The sequence below is a fragment of the Lemur catta genome, chromosome 7 (genome assembly GCF_020740605.2).
Source record: "Lemur catta isolate mLemCat1 chromosome 7, mLemCat1.pri, whole genome shotgun sequence".
NCBI lineage: Eukaryota > Metazoa > Chordata > Mammalia > Primates > Lemuridae > Lemur > Lemur catta.
In genome coordinates this window covers 104890210-104906251 of record NC_059134.1, presented here as the reverse complement: position 1 = coordinate 104906251, position 16042 = coordinate 104890210, and the positions used below count along the sequence as shown (strand labels likewise).

Below are 16042 nucleotides of genomic sequence, written 5' to 3'. Positions count from 1 at the left end.
GTTACCTTAGAGAAGTAAGGAGTCTCTAACAGAACCTGAATCAGATCCTGGGTTTCTAGACTGTCAGTCCAGAAGCCTAACTCAGGAGTGGAAAAGGTAGTTCCTGGGCAAGCAACTCACTAATTTCACAGTTCTGCCCAAGGCAAGCCCTGGGTCCAGAAGTGCTGGGAACTCCCGGGAGGGTCAGGATGACCCCTGCTCCTGGAGTCCCCATTCAGCTCCCACCTGATAGGCAGCCTCTTAGAACGGGAGCGGTCGCCCTGACCAGCCTCGGAACACCAGCTGCGTCGAGGAGCCTGAGTTTCTGGCCCAGCCTGTCCATCCCGGGCCAGCTCCCACCGTCAGAACGTTCTCCCACCCAAGCTGGGGCGGGAACTCGGACGCCGCCGCCCTGTCCCCCAATCAAGGCAGCCCTTCGTTAGGCCAAGTTTTCAAACGGCAAAGCCAAACGCGCTGAAGAGACCGGACTCCGACCCTTCACCCTGCACCCCAAACACCTCAGGGCCTCAGCTGTCCAGGGAAGCTCCCTCTCAGGCCTCTGCGGGCCCTCCTACGCGGGCGGCGCGGGGGCCAGGAAACTTGGCTCGTCTCAGTCGACTGCGACGTTCGGGCGCCATCTTGCGTCGGTTCCTCTGGCCTCCGGTAACAACACGGAAACCACATTTTCCAGCGTGCCTCGCGCCTGTGCGCAGGCGCAAAGAGCTCCCTCTCGTTTCCATGGGAACCTCGACCCCTAGAATCCCCGACCCTTGACTCAGTGGAGCAAGAAGGTGTTGCGTCTTCCTGAGGTGCGCTGGAGCTGGGACAGGGTCTGCAAAAGGTTGAGAGGGCAAAGTAGGGGGCTTGACGGGAGGAAGCCAGGCCGGCCTTGCCTCCTGGGACCGGCGTTTCCAAATTCTCCGGGCGTCCGGGCGTCCTCGTGCTCCTGAGGCCTCGGCGTTCTGAGGCCAAGGGGCTGAGGGAAGCCCGGGTCCGCTAGGCCAGTGGCCGGTTCTGGCCCGCGCAGCCGCGCTCGGCCTGCCAAGGGCCTGCGCACCGCCCACCGGTACACCAGGGACGCGGGCCAGGCTGGCAGCCTCCGGGATGGTTGGTGCCACGGGTGAACGTGGTGGTAGAGCGTCGGGCAGGATAACGAGCGCACCCAGGGCTGGCTCTGCCTCCGCCTCTAATGGATTTGGGATCCGGGGCAGCTTCCAGCCCCTGTGGGGTTCCGCTCTCCTCTCTGTAAAATTAGACTTGGACAGGAATTCTAGTGGCTTTGCAATTCCGTTGCACAGCAGCCCCGGGCTCTGTGTGACGTGGAGCAGCGGTCCCCAACCTTTTTAGCACCAGGGACAGGTTTCATGGAAGACAGTTTTTCCACGGACGGGGGCGGGGCAGGGGGAGGCGGAGCTCAGGCGGTCTTGCGAGCCATGGGGAGCAGCTGTAAATACGCTCACCTGGCCGCTGCTCACTTCCTTTTTTTTTGAGACAGAGTCTCCCTGTTTTGCCCTGGCTAGAGTGCCGTGGCGTCAGCCTAGCTCACAGCAACCTCAAACTCCTGGGCTCAAGCAATCCTCCTGCCTCGGCCTCCCGGGTAGCTGGGACTACAGGCAAGGCGCCACCGTGCCCGGCTAGTTTTTTCTAATTTTAGTTATTCGGCTAATTTCTTTCTATTTATAGTAGAGACAGGGTCTCACTCTTGCTTAGGCTGGTCTAGAACTCCTGAGCTCAAGCAATCCTCTTGCCTCGGCCTCCCAGAGTGCTAGGATTACAGGCGTGAGCCACCGTGTCCAGCCTGCCGCTCACCTCTTGCTGTGCGCCCCCCTCCAAGTTTCATGGAGGACAATTTTTCCACGGACGGGGGTGGGGCGGGTAGGGGGCGGCGGCGGTCTGCGGCCCAGTCCCTAATAGACCATTGACTGGTACCGGTCCGCGGGGGTTGGGGACGGCAGACCCAGAGGACAAGTTCCTTTATCTCTCTGAGCCCGAGTTTCCTTCTCTGTAAAATAAGAAGGTCGAAGCAGATGCTCCCTAAGGTCTCTTCTTAGCACTGTGGTGTTTTATGTACAGCTGGGTTCATTGCCTCTTATTGCACACCAAGTGTAAGAAGAAAGAAAAATAACTGGGATGGTTTGAGCAAGAATCTCAGCTTGGAGTCTAGAGTCAGAGAAACTTGAGTTTGTGACTTTGGGTACAGTTATTACATTTCTCGAGTTTCAGTTTCCTCCCTTGCAAAATTAGGGATAGTAGCACCTCAGGTTTTTGAGGATTGAATGAGATAATGCATGTAAGTTTTTAGCCCAGGGCCTACGTATAGTAAGTGCCATCCCAAGTCCCAGCTTTCATTTCTGATAAGTTTTAAAACATTCCTTAGCCTTTTCCTAATTTCTAAAGTCACTGCCTTTATTTCTGAGCAAATCTATTCTCTGAGGCAGGATGGTTTTATAGGCTGATTTTGATGTGGAAGCCAGAGTCTTCTTACCCAAGGTTGTATACTCACGGCTAGTGTCTCACCTCCCTTGAGCTGTCGTGTGGATTATATCATTACTGCACAGCATCTACAAGGCCCAACACCGCATAGTAGGGAAGATACTTTCCCTTCCTTAAGACTCACAGGACGTGAGCACCTATACATTATGATGCAAAAACAGCTAAATATTGAACAATAATGTATTTACATAAGACTGAATAGACACCTGAATATAAGGAATACCCAAGAATTCTACGCTGCTTGTATTGAATTCAAGCTTTGTGTTAATTGGGAACATCCTAACAAGGAGTTTTAAATTAGTGATAAAAATGTATTTGTTATTTTTTTTAAAAAAATCTGGGCACTCCCAGTAGTTTCACAAACAAGTCTTCATCCAAAAGCATCTTTATGTGGAAGCTATATTCCATGAGCATTTTTTAAGCACCTATTATGTACATGGAACTGTGTGGGGTGCTATGAGGGATACGAAGATGTATAAGACAATCTTTGCTCTCAAGAAACATAGAGTCTAGTAGAGATCAATTATGGATACAAAACATGTGTAATTCAAGTAGAAAGTGATGTGTCATAAGAGAGGTCCAGGTAACTGTGCTATGAAGATTCAGAGGCAGGAGATACCACTACTGAGTCACCATATAATGACAGAAGCAAGGAGAAGACACCATTTGAACCTCCTAAAGCATGTGGAAAATGTGGCTATGCCAAGAAGTAGGGAGAAGATATTCTGGGCACCCTTTCCACAGCCTTGAGATACATGGAGAAGAAGTGTCTGTAGCCCTAATTAAATGGTGAGCTCCTAGCTGACAGGGACTGGGTTTTGGTCAGTGTTTTCCTCCCCTGCTTGGCACCTGGTTGGCCAATGTTAGTGAATATTAGTGGTAAATACTAGTGAACAAATAGGAGCTATGAGTTTCCTACAGAGAGGAACTGAGCTGTGATCTCTGTATTACTCTGAGGCCCTTTTATTAGACTTGCATGCCCTCTTACAGCCACTCTTCTAGGGAAAGAATGTGAATGGACAGATAATTACAATACAAGGGCCATATTGTTGGCATATTTTATACAGTACCAGCCAACTGAGAGCCAAGTGAACAAGGTCTTGTAAATGGATAGGCGGGTTTGAGAGCCTCTTTCCCTGGAACTGAGGGGAAGAACCATGAGGGGAGGAAACAGAAGAACAGGATCCTGAGGTAGGCTTGAGGACCAATGATGGATATTCTTTTGGCTCTTGTGTTCATTCTTGGCTCTTCTTTTTCTATGGCCCACTCCTCCCCAGGGACATTCTTTCCTACCTGTGACCCACCTGGGAGTGGGAAACTATGTCTACCATGCCAGTAGGTTGCCAAGGCATGCTGCAGATAACTGAAGCTGGCTTTAGCAGCACCGTCTTCAGGCTGATTTCTGGGGCCCTGCCCTTCTCTAGTCCTGCCCAGTGCTGAATCTGTGCCAGGCGCTAGCTCTGAAGTAGACTCTGAGTCAGGAGTCTAATGACCCATGGAAGGGAGAACCACCTGAGCACCTGGTATGGAGGTGTCTCTCTTGAGAAGGGCACAAGTAGAGAAGGTTGAAAGGAGAATGGGTTGAGGACAGGGAAAACCCCTCTAAGTCCTACGTAACCCGTCAAGGGTCTAGATTCCTCCTGGAATCCTCTCTTGCTCAGAGAGTGCAGTGATCCTCAGAACAAGGAAGTTGGGAGAGTTTAAACAGGTGTAATCAGAGAGGGGATAGGGCACAACTGACTGCCTTTTTTGTCCTTAGATATGGGACAGTACAGGACTTCTGGGGGCCACAAACGCTCCTTTTCCTGGAGATGCAACCCAGTGTGACCCATTACACCATCCTGGCAGCTTATGCTTTCACGCCAGAGCCCTGCTCTTCCTCTTCGTCCTGCTCCCCAAGTTGGCTCCCACTCCATGGCTGCAGGTAAGTAAGTGCCTGTGGGGTGCATCAGGATTTCTTTGTAGCTGAGTGCCATGTAAAGCCTTAGTAACTCCAGGCCTGGTACTTTAGAGGAGGTTATGACACCTCAGTGCCTACCATAGAGGCCTATGTCAGCCTACATCAGGGCCATTATGGTCCTTTACAGAGCACTGTCACTTACTTGTGATCTCCCTTCGTCTTAACAACAGCTGGAAGGTCTTATATTACAACTTGATTTTCCATGTTAGGGGTCTGAGTTCTTAAGTTGTAGGTCAAAGACCTAAGTGATGGCACTGAAACCAAAGATCTTTCCACTGCCTCTGTTATCACTGAAGGGATGGCATCGGCCTACTGGTGAAGCCATGGTCCTAGGCTAACCTGAAAGTAGACCAAGACTCTCCTTCTTTCCCATTCAGCTAGAATTTCCTGCCCATTTTCCTGTTTTCCATCCCAGCCTAGCTTCTACCTGTTAGACACATTGTTGATCAGAGTCTCTTACCGTCATGTCCTCACTAGATGCTGACTGTTTTCATGATAGCAGGTCCCATGAGAGAGATAGTACTCCTCCCCTTGATTCTCCCAGGTTTTCCCTCTCCCGGGTAAGTACCCTGGATATCTGGGATACTAGAGGATTCTGTATCTGGGCTAGAGAACCAGGAGTAGGAAAGCTGCTCCCCAGCTGGGTGGGGAAAAAAGTTAGCAAAAGTTTGCCTGGTAGGATTGGCCTGGGTATTAATGCCACAGCCCACCCCCTTGGCACCCCTGGCAGCATCTCAGTGAGCCTCAGAGGTAACGGTGGGAGGTGAGTGTGGCAGGGAAAGAAACAAGGTGCAAACCCAGGCCAAAGCAGGGTCATACATGCTGGCCTAACTCAAGCCAGAGATACTTGTGGGGGTGGTGGCTGGGTTTGAGTGGAGGAAGATCCTCCTAGAGGCTAGGATGGGGACAGGGACTGGTTATATGCATCTTACATAATTTATCTTCTTGTGGCCTCAGAAAGCTTGCAACTGGGCAGGTTTGCTCAAAACAACAGCTGCCTGTCTCTGCAGGCAGCACACACTGCTGTGCAGCTCATCTCTTGATTTGGCAGACTGACTCCCGTCCTAGGAAGCTCCTCAAAAAACCTTCTCCACACCCTCCACCATCACCAGTGGCTCAGAAGGATGTCTCCTCCAGCTCTGTTCTCAGTCTGAAGGTCTCATCATTCCAAATGTTCCTATGCTAGGCTGAACTCTGTCTCCTCAGATTGTCCTTACTCCTGCCAACCTAAAGCTCTTATTTTCAACATAGAGACGGGAAATTGGGAGGGAAGCTGAGTTAGGGATAGAGTAAGTGGTTTTGGGACAACAGATGGAATTATTCTGGGGTCAGTGGGATGCCTGAGCCGGTAAGCAGAGATCTCCCTACCCAAGTACTTCTGAGTATCCCGTGTAGTGGGTGGAACTGGCCTAGAGCCAGGCCTACATGCTGTTGTTGCGGCAAGATCTGCAGGTGGTCCCCACTGGCCCACCACACCATTCTGCTCCAGCCTCACCCTCCACCTCAGCCGTGGTCATTCATCTCTTTCCTCTTTCCTTCCTCCCCTCCCTCTTGGCAGTGCCAGCAGTGGCCACTAAACACAAAGACAAATACCTTTGCCTGGCCCAACCACACTTGAGCTTCCTAGGAGTGCCCGCTTGACCTGCACACTGCAGGACTTGTGCTCCTTGGCAGATACCTCTGATTCCTCTCCTCTTAAAAAGTAAAAAGGACTCAGATAAAAGAGGAAGTTAGAGCAAGAAGACTTGGAACTATGTGGATGCTAGATGTAAAGGAACTAAGTTGAAGGAATGCTCCTAGAGAAGAACTGAAGGCATCAGGAGCCTGGGGGAGCTGTAAGAGCCTGATGGTCCCTGGGAATGGGTAGTAGGGCCAGGTGAGGCTGGTCTGATGGAGAAGCTGTCCTTGGAAGGAGAATTCTGTTTCTGGTTGGACTCCTGTTTGAGTCTGTGGGACCGTGAAGGATCCATTTGACAGGAAGACTGGGATAAAGTTAAACTCATCCTTTTTTCTTACAGTTCATTTCTGAGTCTTGAGCTCCAAACCAGCCCCTCCTGTTGACTTTTCCATTTCTTCTATTCTCCTACACCCTATTACTGCTAGTCTCCTATACCCAGACATAAACTGCAGGACGATAACTCTGACTTTCCACACTTAATCAATTATTAAATTCTGATAGTCCTTCACAAAACAGTTGCCTTTTGTTCCCACTTCCTCCACCTAGCGCAAGCCATGCCTCAACTACTATAATCGCCTCCCAGCTAGTCATGCCCTTCAGTCTGTCCAGAGCATCATGACTACATAGATTCATCCTTCAGGAGTATTCCATCACTTCACATATGATACATTTACGTCCAGTGCCTTCAGTAGTGCTCTCCATTGCCTACTAAGTGCAGTACGGACTCTCTGTTCTTTTGCTCTGGGCCTTTCCCAACCTGACACCAACCTACCTTTCTGGCTTTATCTCCCAGAACATCCTAGTATGTACCGTTCATGCTGATCAAACTAGACTACTGACTATCCCTTGAAAACACTTTTTCCACCTCTTCACCTTTGCTCACGCTATTCTTTCTATCTGGGAGCACCTCCTCGCCATTTAAAAATTATTTATCAAGCACTTTCTTTTTATTTTGAAAAATTTCAGACCTACAGCGACGTTGAAACAATAGTACAATGAATACTCATATACCATACATCTAGATTCCACCAGTTGTTATTGCCACATTTCTTTCTTTTCTCTCTCTCTTTTTTCCTGGACCCATTAAAAATAAGTTGCAGGCATTATTACACTTCACCGCTAAATATTTTGGTTTGTATATCCTAAAAATAAGGACATTATCCTATCTAACCACAATATCCTTTTTAAAAAAACTGATAAAATATACATAACATAAAATTTGCTATTTTAACCATTTTAAAGTATATAATCGTGGCATTAAATACATTCACAATGTTGTGCAACCATCACCACTACCCATTTTCAGAACTTTTTCATCATCACAAACAGAAACTCTGTACCCATTAAACTATAAGTCCCCATTCTCCTCTGATAAACTTTATTCTATTTTCTGTCTCTGTGAATTTGCCTCTTCTGGTTACCTCATATACGTTGAAACATACATTATTTTGTCCTTTTGTGTGTGGCTTACTTTACTTAGCATAATGTTTTCAGGATTCATCCATGTTGTAGCATGTATCAGCATTTCATTCCTTTTTAAGGCTGAATAATATTGTCTTCTGTGGATATACTACATTTTGTTTATTCATTTATCTATTGATGGATATTTGGATTGTTTTAACCCTTGGCTGTTGTGAATAATGCTGCCATGAACATAGGTATCTGTTTGAGTCACTGCTTTCAATTCCTAAGAATGGAATTGCTGGGTTATATGGTAATTCTATGTTTAACTTTCTTAGGAACTGCCAAACTGTTTTCCGTAATGACCAAGAAATAATAATGCAATGTTATTATCTAGACTACAGACCATAATTACATTTCTCTGAATATCCCTAGATTTTCCATTACAGCTATAAAAAATTTGATTCAAGATCAAATCTGGGGTCACTGATTGCATTTGGTTGTCATATTTCTTGATTCTTCTTGCCTTTTTGGTTTTCATGATGTTGGCATTTTTGAAGAATCCAAGCTAGTTGTCTTGTAGAATATCCCTCAATTTGGGTCTGTTTGAATGTTTCCTTACAATTAGATTCACCTTAAGCGTTTTTGCAAGAATACTACATAAGAATAGTATATAACATGTTCTTCCTGTTTGTTGCATTATTTTAGTCATATAATATTGCTTTATCCATTTGTCAGTGACACTGAGTTTATTTACTTGGTTAAAATAGTACCTTCAAGATCTCTTCATTGTCAAGGAACTCTTTTCCCTTTATAATCATAAGTAATCTGTTGGGTGGTAGGTTGAGATCATGTGAATGTCCTGTTCCTCAGCATTCTATCAACCAATGGTTTTAGCATCAAGTGATAATCTTTGCCTAAATTATTTATTTCATTGTTTTTTATTTTTATTTAATTATTTATTTGTTGAGACAGGGTCTGGCTATATTGCCCAGGATAGAGTGCAGTGACTATTCACAGGTGTGATCATAGCACACTATAGGCGCAAGCAATCCTCTTGCCTCATGCTCCTGAGTAGCTGGGACTACAGGCACACACCACTGTGCCCAGCTGTTTTTTAAATTCCTTCTATATTTATTATGCATTTAATATAATAAGCTATTATTCTTCAGTAAGGAAAATTTTTTCCCCATCCCCACTTCTAGTATCACAATAGATTCATCTATTCTTTTTTTATTCAATATGTTATTATAATAGAAGTCATTGTGATCATTAGTTTTTTGGTGCTCAAATTTTCCTATATTTGGCCAATGAGAGCTCCTTCAAGCTGGATACATCTTATATTTTCCCTGTCCCACACATGGAATCAGCCATTTGTCCAAAGATCTCTAGTTTCTTTAAGAAGAGAGAGATACTTAGAAACTAAAATCTAGGTTCTAGATGTAATCATTGCTACTAAGGTTTTATTGCTTCTAGGGCTTTTCAACAGACAGAGAGTGAAAAACATCTTTTTTTAAATCACTGAGTTTTAGGACTTCTGCTTCTGATCATGTCAGAGTCCTCCCATGGTAAACAACTATAAAACTGGGTTAAATATATAGGGCAACTATTTTGGGGCTTTCAGCAATAAACAGGACTGTGATTACTAAGAGAAGGAAAATACTTGAGGTGAGCCCCACATTAACCCTGGCCCATGAACCTCTGCCTGGACAATTTGATGACCACAAAACAGAGATGGAGCCCACGCAGAGCACGACAGTTCTGCTGAGCTGGTAAGGCAGAGCTCACAGCTGAGGGCTGCTGAAGCAGGGCAGGTGTACTGGAAAGGTGGGAGCTGTGCAGACGGGGGATGCCCAGAGGTTCATACGTGGATTTTCTATGAAGCCTTAGCTGACAGTTGGGCTGTATATATGCAAGGTGAGACTTTATAAGACCTGGCAGAGAGTTGCTGCCACTGTGTGGTTGGGAGTTATACGGAGATACTAAATGTCACACAGTGCTCGGAGACTTTGAGTTCAGGTCTAGCCAGAATGGAAACAGTTCATTAATACCCTGGGCATTGAGCTGAGATACCAGAAGGACCATGCCTTAGGAATAAGGATCATGACCTAGAACAGAGGCAGGCAAACTACAGCCTGCCCAGATCTTGCCAACCATGAGCCAAATACAGCCACGTGTATTTATTTACATATTGTCTGTGGCTGATTTGACACTATAGTGGCAGAGCTGAGTAGTTGTGACAAAGACCTATGGCCCAAAAAACTGAAAATATTTACTATCTGGCTTTTCACAGAGGTCAGCTCTTTCCTAACCTCTTCCATAGAATAAGGGTTACTCTAAACCTGCCCTAATAAAGCCTAAAACCAAGTCTCAAAAACATCAAGGAGAAGTGCCAGAAATGAATTACCTACCAGAACAAAACTCAACTTTCTTTAAAAGAAAGTATTATTATCCAGACAAGTCCAGGATGTAATAAAAAAATTCCTAGTCATTCAAAGAAGGAGGGAAATGTAATCCATAATTAAGGAAAAAAGCAGTCAGTAGAAACATACCCTGAGATGACCCAGATATTAAAATTAGTGGACAAGGTCTTTAAAGCAGCTACTATAAATATGATTAAAGGCTTAACAATGTGGTGGCCTTATTGGGGAACCTCAGCAGAGAAATTGAAACTTTAAAAAAGAACCAAAGAGAAATTCTAGAATTGAAAAGGGTAATATCTGAAATGCAAAATCCATTAGATAGACTTAACAGAAGGTTGAAGAAGCCTTGGCAGAAGAAATGGCCATGAACTTAAAAGTCAGGTCCAGAGAAATGATCTCAACTGAAAATCAAAGACAAAAACGTTGAAGAGAAATTATTGGAGTCTCAGTGATCTGTGGGACAATATCAAACAGTCTAATGTGTGTCTGGAGTACCAGAAGGAGAGGAGAGAGAGAATGGGACAGACAAAACTATCTGAAGAGATGATGGTCAAGAAAATTATAAATTTGTTGAGAAATATTCACTTACAGATTCAGGAAGCTTAGCAAACTCCAGACAGAATGAACACAAAGAAAATCATACCTAGACTAGACACATCATAGTCAAACTGCTGAAAACCAAAGGTAAAGAAAATGTCTTGAAAGCAGGCAGAGAAAAAGACGTACAACATAAAGGGGAACAATGATGTGAAAAAGTGGAGGACAGATGACAATGGAATCACACCTTTAAAGTGCTGACAGAAAAAGAATTTCAATCTAGAATTCTATATCCAATGAAAATATCCTTCAAAATGAGGGAGAAATAAAGTCATTTGCAGAAAAATTAAAGATGAGAGAATTTGTTACCAGCAGACCTGTATGATGAGAAATCCTAAAGGAAATTATTCAGGCAGAAAGGAAATTTGGAAACTTGTATCTATGGGAAGGAATGAAGAGCCACAGACATGATTATATCTGAGTTAAGAGGAAAGAGAATGTCTTTTTTCTTCTCTTAACCATGAAAGACATATGACTATTCATAGCAAAAGTACTATTATTGTAAGATACATGTAAAATACATGATAATACTACAAAGAATGGGGGAGTAAATAAAATTACGTGGCTGTAGGTTCCTATATTTGTGAAGTGTCAGAAAGTGCAATTAGACTGTGATAAATTAGTGTTGCATATTATAATTTCTAGAGCAACCATTAAAAATAATAAAAAGACATATAGCTAAAAAGCAAATAGAGGAAATAATTTGTTGCCAGCAGACCTGCACTATGATAATATTAATTATATTCCCTACATATTCTATATTATACATATTCAATATATAATTATATAATGAATATCAAATTATAGGTAAATATATTACTTATAGTCGATTCCTCAAAAAGAAGGCAGGAAAAGAAGAACAGAAGAATTTTAAAAAGACATGGGGACAAATAGAAAACAAATAGCAAGATGATAGACTTTTTTATGGGCTGAACTGTGTCCCCCTGTTGAAGTCCTCACCCCTACTGCCTCAGAATACACCTATATTTGGAGATAAGAGTCTTTACAGAGGTTTTAAGTTAAAATGAGGTCATTAGAGTAGAGCCTAATACAATATGAGTGGTGTCCTCATAAGAGAAAATTTGGACACAAGACGGTACAGAGGAAAGACAGTGTGGCCATCTACAAGCCAAGGAGAGAGGCCTAGAACACATCCTTTTCTCATGGCCCTCAAAAGTAATCAACTCTGCCAACAACTTGATCTCAGATTTCTAGTCTCTAGAACTGTGAGAAAATAAATTTCTGTTATTTAAGCCACCCAATCTGAGGTTCTTTGTTATGGCAATCTGTCTTGTTCTGTTTTTTGCTGCAATAACAGAATACCTAAGACTGGGTTATTTATAAATAACAGAAATTTATTCTCTCACAGTTCTGGAAGCTGGGAAGTCCAAGATCAATGTGCCGTCATCTGATGTGGGCCTTCTTATTGCATCCTCACATGGCAGAAGGTGGAAGGGCAAGAGAAAGTGGACTTTGTGTCTTCACATGGCAGAAGAGCAGAGGGGCAAGAGAGTGAACCCACTCCCACAAGCCGTTTTTGTAATGGCATTAATCCACTAGGCTCTACCCTCATGATCTAAACACCTCCCAAAAGACCCCACCTTCCAACATTGTTACATTGGGGATTAAGCTTCCAACATAATGAATTTTGGGGGACATACTCAGACCATAGTAAAACTCCAGCAAATTAATGCAGACTTACACCCAACTGTATTAATAACTCCATTAAATATAAACATTCTAAGTAAAAGAGATTATCAGACAAGATAAAAAAAATGAAGACTCAACTATATAATATCTAAAAGAGATATACAGTTAACCCTTGAATATCACTAGTTTGAACTGCAGAGATCCACTTATATGCAGATTCTTTTCAATAAACATAATGGGAAACTTTTTGGAGATTTACAACAATTTGAAAAAACTCACAGATGAACCACATAGCCTAGAAATATCAAAAAAATTGAGGAAAAGTTAGGTATGTCATGACACATAAAATATATGTAGATACTAGTCTATTTTATCATTTACTACCATAAAATATACATAAATTTATTATAAAAAGTTAAAATTTGGACAGGCACAGTGGCTCACCTCTGTAATCCTAGCACTCAGGGAAGCCGAGGTGGAAAGATCAGAGATCGCTTAAGGTCAGGAGTTTGAGACCAGCCTGAGCAAGAGCAAGACTCTGTCTCTACAAAAAAATAGAAAAAAATATCCAGTTACTCAGCAGGTTGAGGCAGGAGGATCGCTGGAGCCCAGGATTTTGAGGTTGCAGTGAGCTATGATGACACCACTGCACTCCAGCCCAAGCAACAGAGTGAGACCCTGTCTCAAAACATAAAAAATTAAAATTTATCAAAACTTATACACAAGTGCACACATACTGTACATGGCACCATTCGCAGTTAAGAGAAATGTAAACAAAATATTAAATCATAACTGCATAAAATTCACTTCAGTAATACTGTACCAAGTAACAGTTTGATTGCCATCTCCTGTTGCTAGTGCAGTGAGCTCAATTGTTGCAAGTAGCCTTCTGTGACACTAATTATTTCCACATGAACAGTTTTTCTCTCTAGTAAATAGTGTATCACAGTAAAAAAGTGATCTCTCACAGTTCTCGTGTATTTTTCATTGTGTTTAGTGCAATACCATAAACCAAGTTTTGAAAGATAATACCAGGGGACTCATATGAAGTGCCACTAGTGATGCTGGAAGCACTCCCAAGAAGCAGAGAAAAGTCATGGCATTACAAGAAAAAGTTGAATTGCTTGACATGTACTATAGAGTGAGGTCTGCAGCTGTGGTGGCCCACCATTTCAAGATAAATGGATCCACTGAAAGGACTGTTGTAAAAAAAGAAAAGGAATTCATGAAGCCGTCATTATAGCTACACCAACAGGTGCAAAAACCTTGCACTTCTTATAAAGTACATTTTTTAACGCATTTTTCCGCACAAGGTATATTATCAAAATCTCCATGCTACTGGTTCAGCTTTAGGAGAAGCATATAACCTAATTGGCAAAGTCAGTCCCTAACAATCCACTACCAAATGAATTTTTCAGATACACATAAATATATACCCCTAGTTACTGTTCTTATTTCTGAATTATAGTACAAATAAACCATTGCCATACAGATGAAATAAGGTATATTGTTTCTCCATACTTTGGGGAACCTCGTTCTCCATCCTCTCGTAGGATTCCCACAAGTTCTAGAAATGCACTGCAGAAAGATGCATTGGGTAACTGACTTACCAGCAGACCAATTATACGGTAGGAAGTTGAGGATCTGAATATGAATCCTGGAGCAGCTTTGAAGCTATTCAAGTGTGCATTTCCTCTTGATGTCACCCACCAAGGGTATGAACACCTCAGTCTAAGTCACTTCCCAATGTGCTCCTCACTAACAATGTTCAGTCTTCCCTTACTCTCTTAGAGATCTTCACCCATTTTTAGGATGCCAGCTTAAATGTGGCCAGGTTGAATTAACCCAACACCAGATGCCTCCCCTCCCTTTTTTCACACAGCTATGCAAATTGGGAAGGCCAAAGATAAGACTGCAAGAGTTAAGGTTTAAATTACACAGGTAAGCTTTCTTTCCAATGAAAACATTATGTGGCAGTTCACACTTGTGTGAATGGCACAACTCACGCAGTAATGTAGCTTTGCATACAGCTTGGGAAGCACATAGGCATTGAAGACACTTGCTTCAGAAATGTCCCTGACGCCTGTGGCCTCCACTGTGTTCCAAATGATGAACTTCTTTCTAGCTCTCTCTTTAGGCACTCATCAGGTGCACATGGCCAAGGCCCTTTTTGGCACGACCATTGTTTCTTCTTTTCTTTGTCATTTTGGAAGCGAGGACTCAAAAGAGGCAAAATACCTTTTTGTCTCATATTGAAAATGCAACTTTTATGTGGGTACAGGATTACTGTAAGAAAGGCAAAGCCAATAATATGTTTTGAGAAAAAGTGAAGTCATTATATGACAACTTAAAGCAAAAGGAAGGTGAAGGATCTAAAGCTGGAGAATTTAATGCCATCAAAAGATGGTTTGATAATTTTAGAAAGAGGTTAGGCTATAAAAATATCAAGATAACAGGAGAAGCAGCTTGTGTCTAGCAGATGAGATCCCAGATGCCATTAAGAAAACCATTGAGGAGAAAGGGTATCTTCCTGAACGTGTTTTTAATGCAGACAAAAGTACCCTATTCAGGAAAACAATGCTACAAAGGATATTTATTAGAAGAAAGAGAAGTGAACACCAGGATTTAAGTCAAGAATGGATAAGCTAACTCTCCTGTTTTGTGCAAATGCAGTTAGGTTTATGATCAGGACCACCCTTATCTATAAAGCTGCTAACCCCTGAGCCTTAAAGGGAAAAGATAAACACCAGCTTCCAGTCTTTTAGTTGTATGACAAGAAGCCCTGGACAATGAGAACCCTTTTTCTGGATTGATTCCATTGATGTTTTCTCCCTGAAGTCAGGAAGTACCTTGCCAGTAAAGGACTACCTTTTAAAGTTCTTTTGATATTGGACAATGCTCTTGGCCGCCTAGAACCCCATGAGTTTAACACCGAAGGTGTTGAAGTGGTCCACTTGCCCCCAAACACAGCACCTCTAATTCAGTCTCATAAGGACCTTTGAGGCTTATTATATATGATACTCTATGGAAAGGATTGTCAACACTATGGAAGAGAATCCCAATAGAGAGAACATCATGAAAGTCTGGAAGGATTACACCATTGAAGATTCCATCATTGTGATATTAATAGAAAAAGCTGTAAAAGCCATGAAGCCCAAAACAATAAATTCTTGCTGGAGAAAACTATGTCCAGATGTTATGCATGACATCATAGGATTTACAACAGAGCCAATCAAGGAAATCATGAAAGAGATTGTGGATATGGCAAAAAATATTGGGGATGAAGGGTTTCAAGATATGGATCTTAGAGAAATTCAAGGGCTAATAGACACCATACCAGAGGAATTAACAGAAGACAACTTGAATCTTAGTATTTTGGGAGGCTGAAATGGGAGGGTCACTTAAGGCCAAGAGTTTGGAACCAGCCTGAGCAACATAGTGAGACTTTGTCTCTACAAAAATTTGCCAGATGTGGTGGGCACCTGTAGTTCAGCTACTTAGGAAGCTGAGGCAGGACAATCACTTGAGCCCAGGAGTTTGAGGTTGCAGTGAGCTATGATAACGCTACTGTACTGTAGCCCAGCTGACAGAGTGAGACCCTGTGTCAAAACAAAACAAAACAAAAAAGATGATGACTTGATGGGGATAAGTGGTTCCAAACCAGTGCCTGCCCAGGCTGGAAGGCAGTGGTGCAATCATAGCTCACTGTAGCCGTGAACTCCTGGGCTCAAGCAATCCTCCTGCCTCAGTGTCCTGAGTTGCTGGAATTACAGGCATAAGCCACTGTGCTTAGTTAAAGATTACTTTTAACTTCTTTTGTAACATGCACCCTTCCATGATACAGGCACGGGAAACCAAAGA

At 43.2% G+C, this 16042-nt stretch overlaps 1 long non-coding RNA gene across 1 annotated transcript; it reads left to right on the top strand.

Annotated features, from left to right (window-relative positions):
- The first annotated feature begins 688 nt into the window (after positions 1–688).
- On the top strand, positions 689–12276 carry LOC123642860. The gene is made up of 3 exons (XR_006736537.1): positions 689–788; positions 4232–4396; positions 11901–12276. It is a non-coding gene; the product is annotated as an uncharacterized LOC123642860 (long non-coding RNA).
- Positions 12277–16042: the final 3766 nt, after the last annotated feature.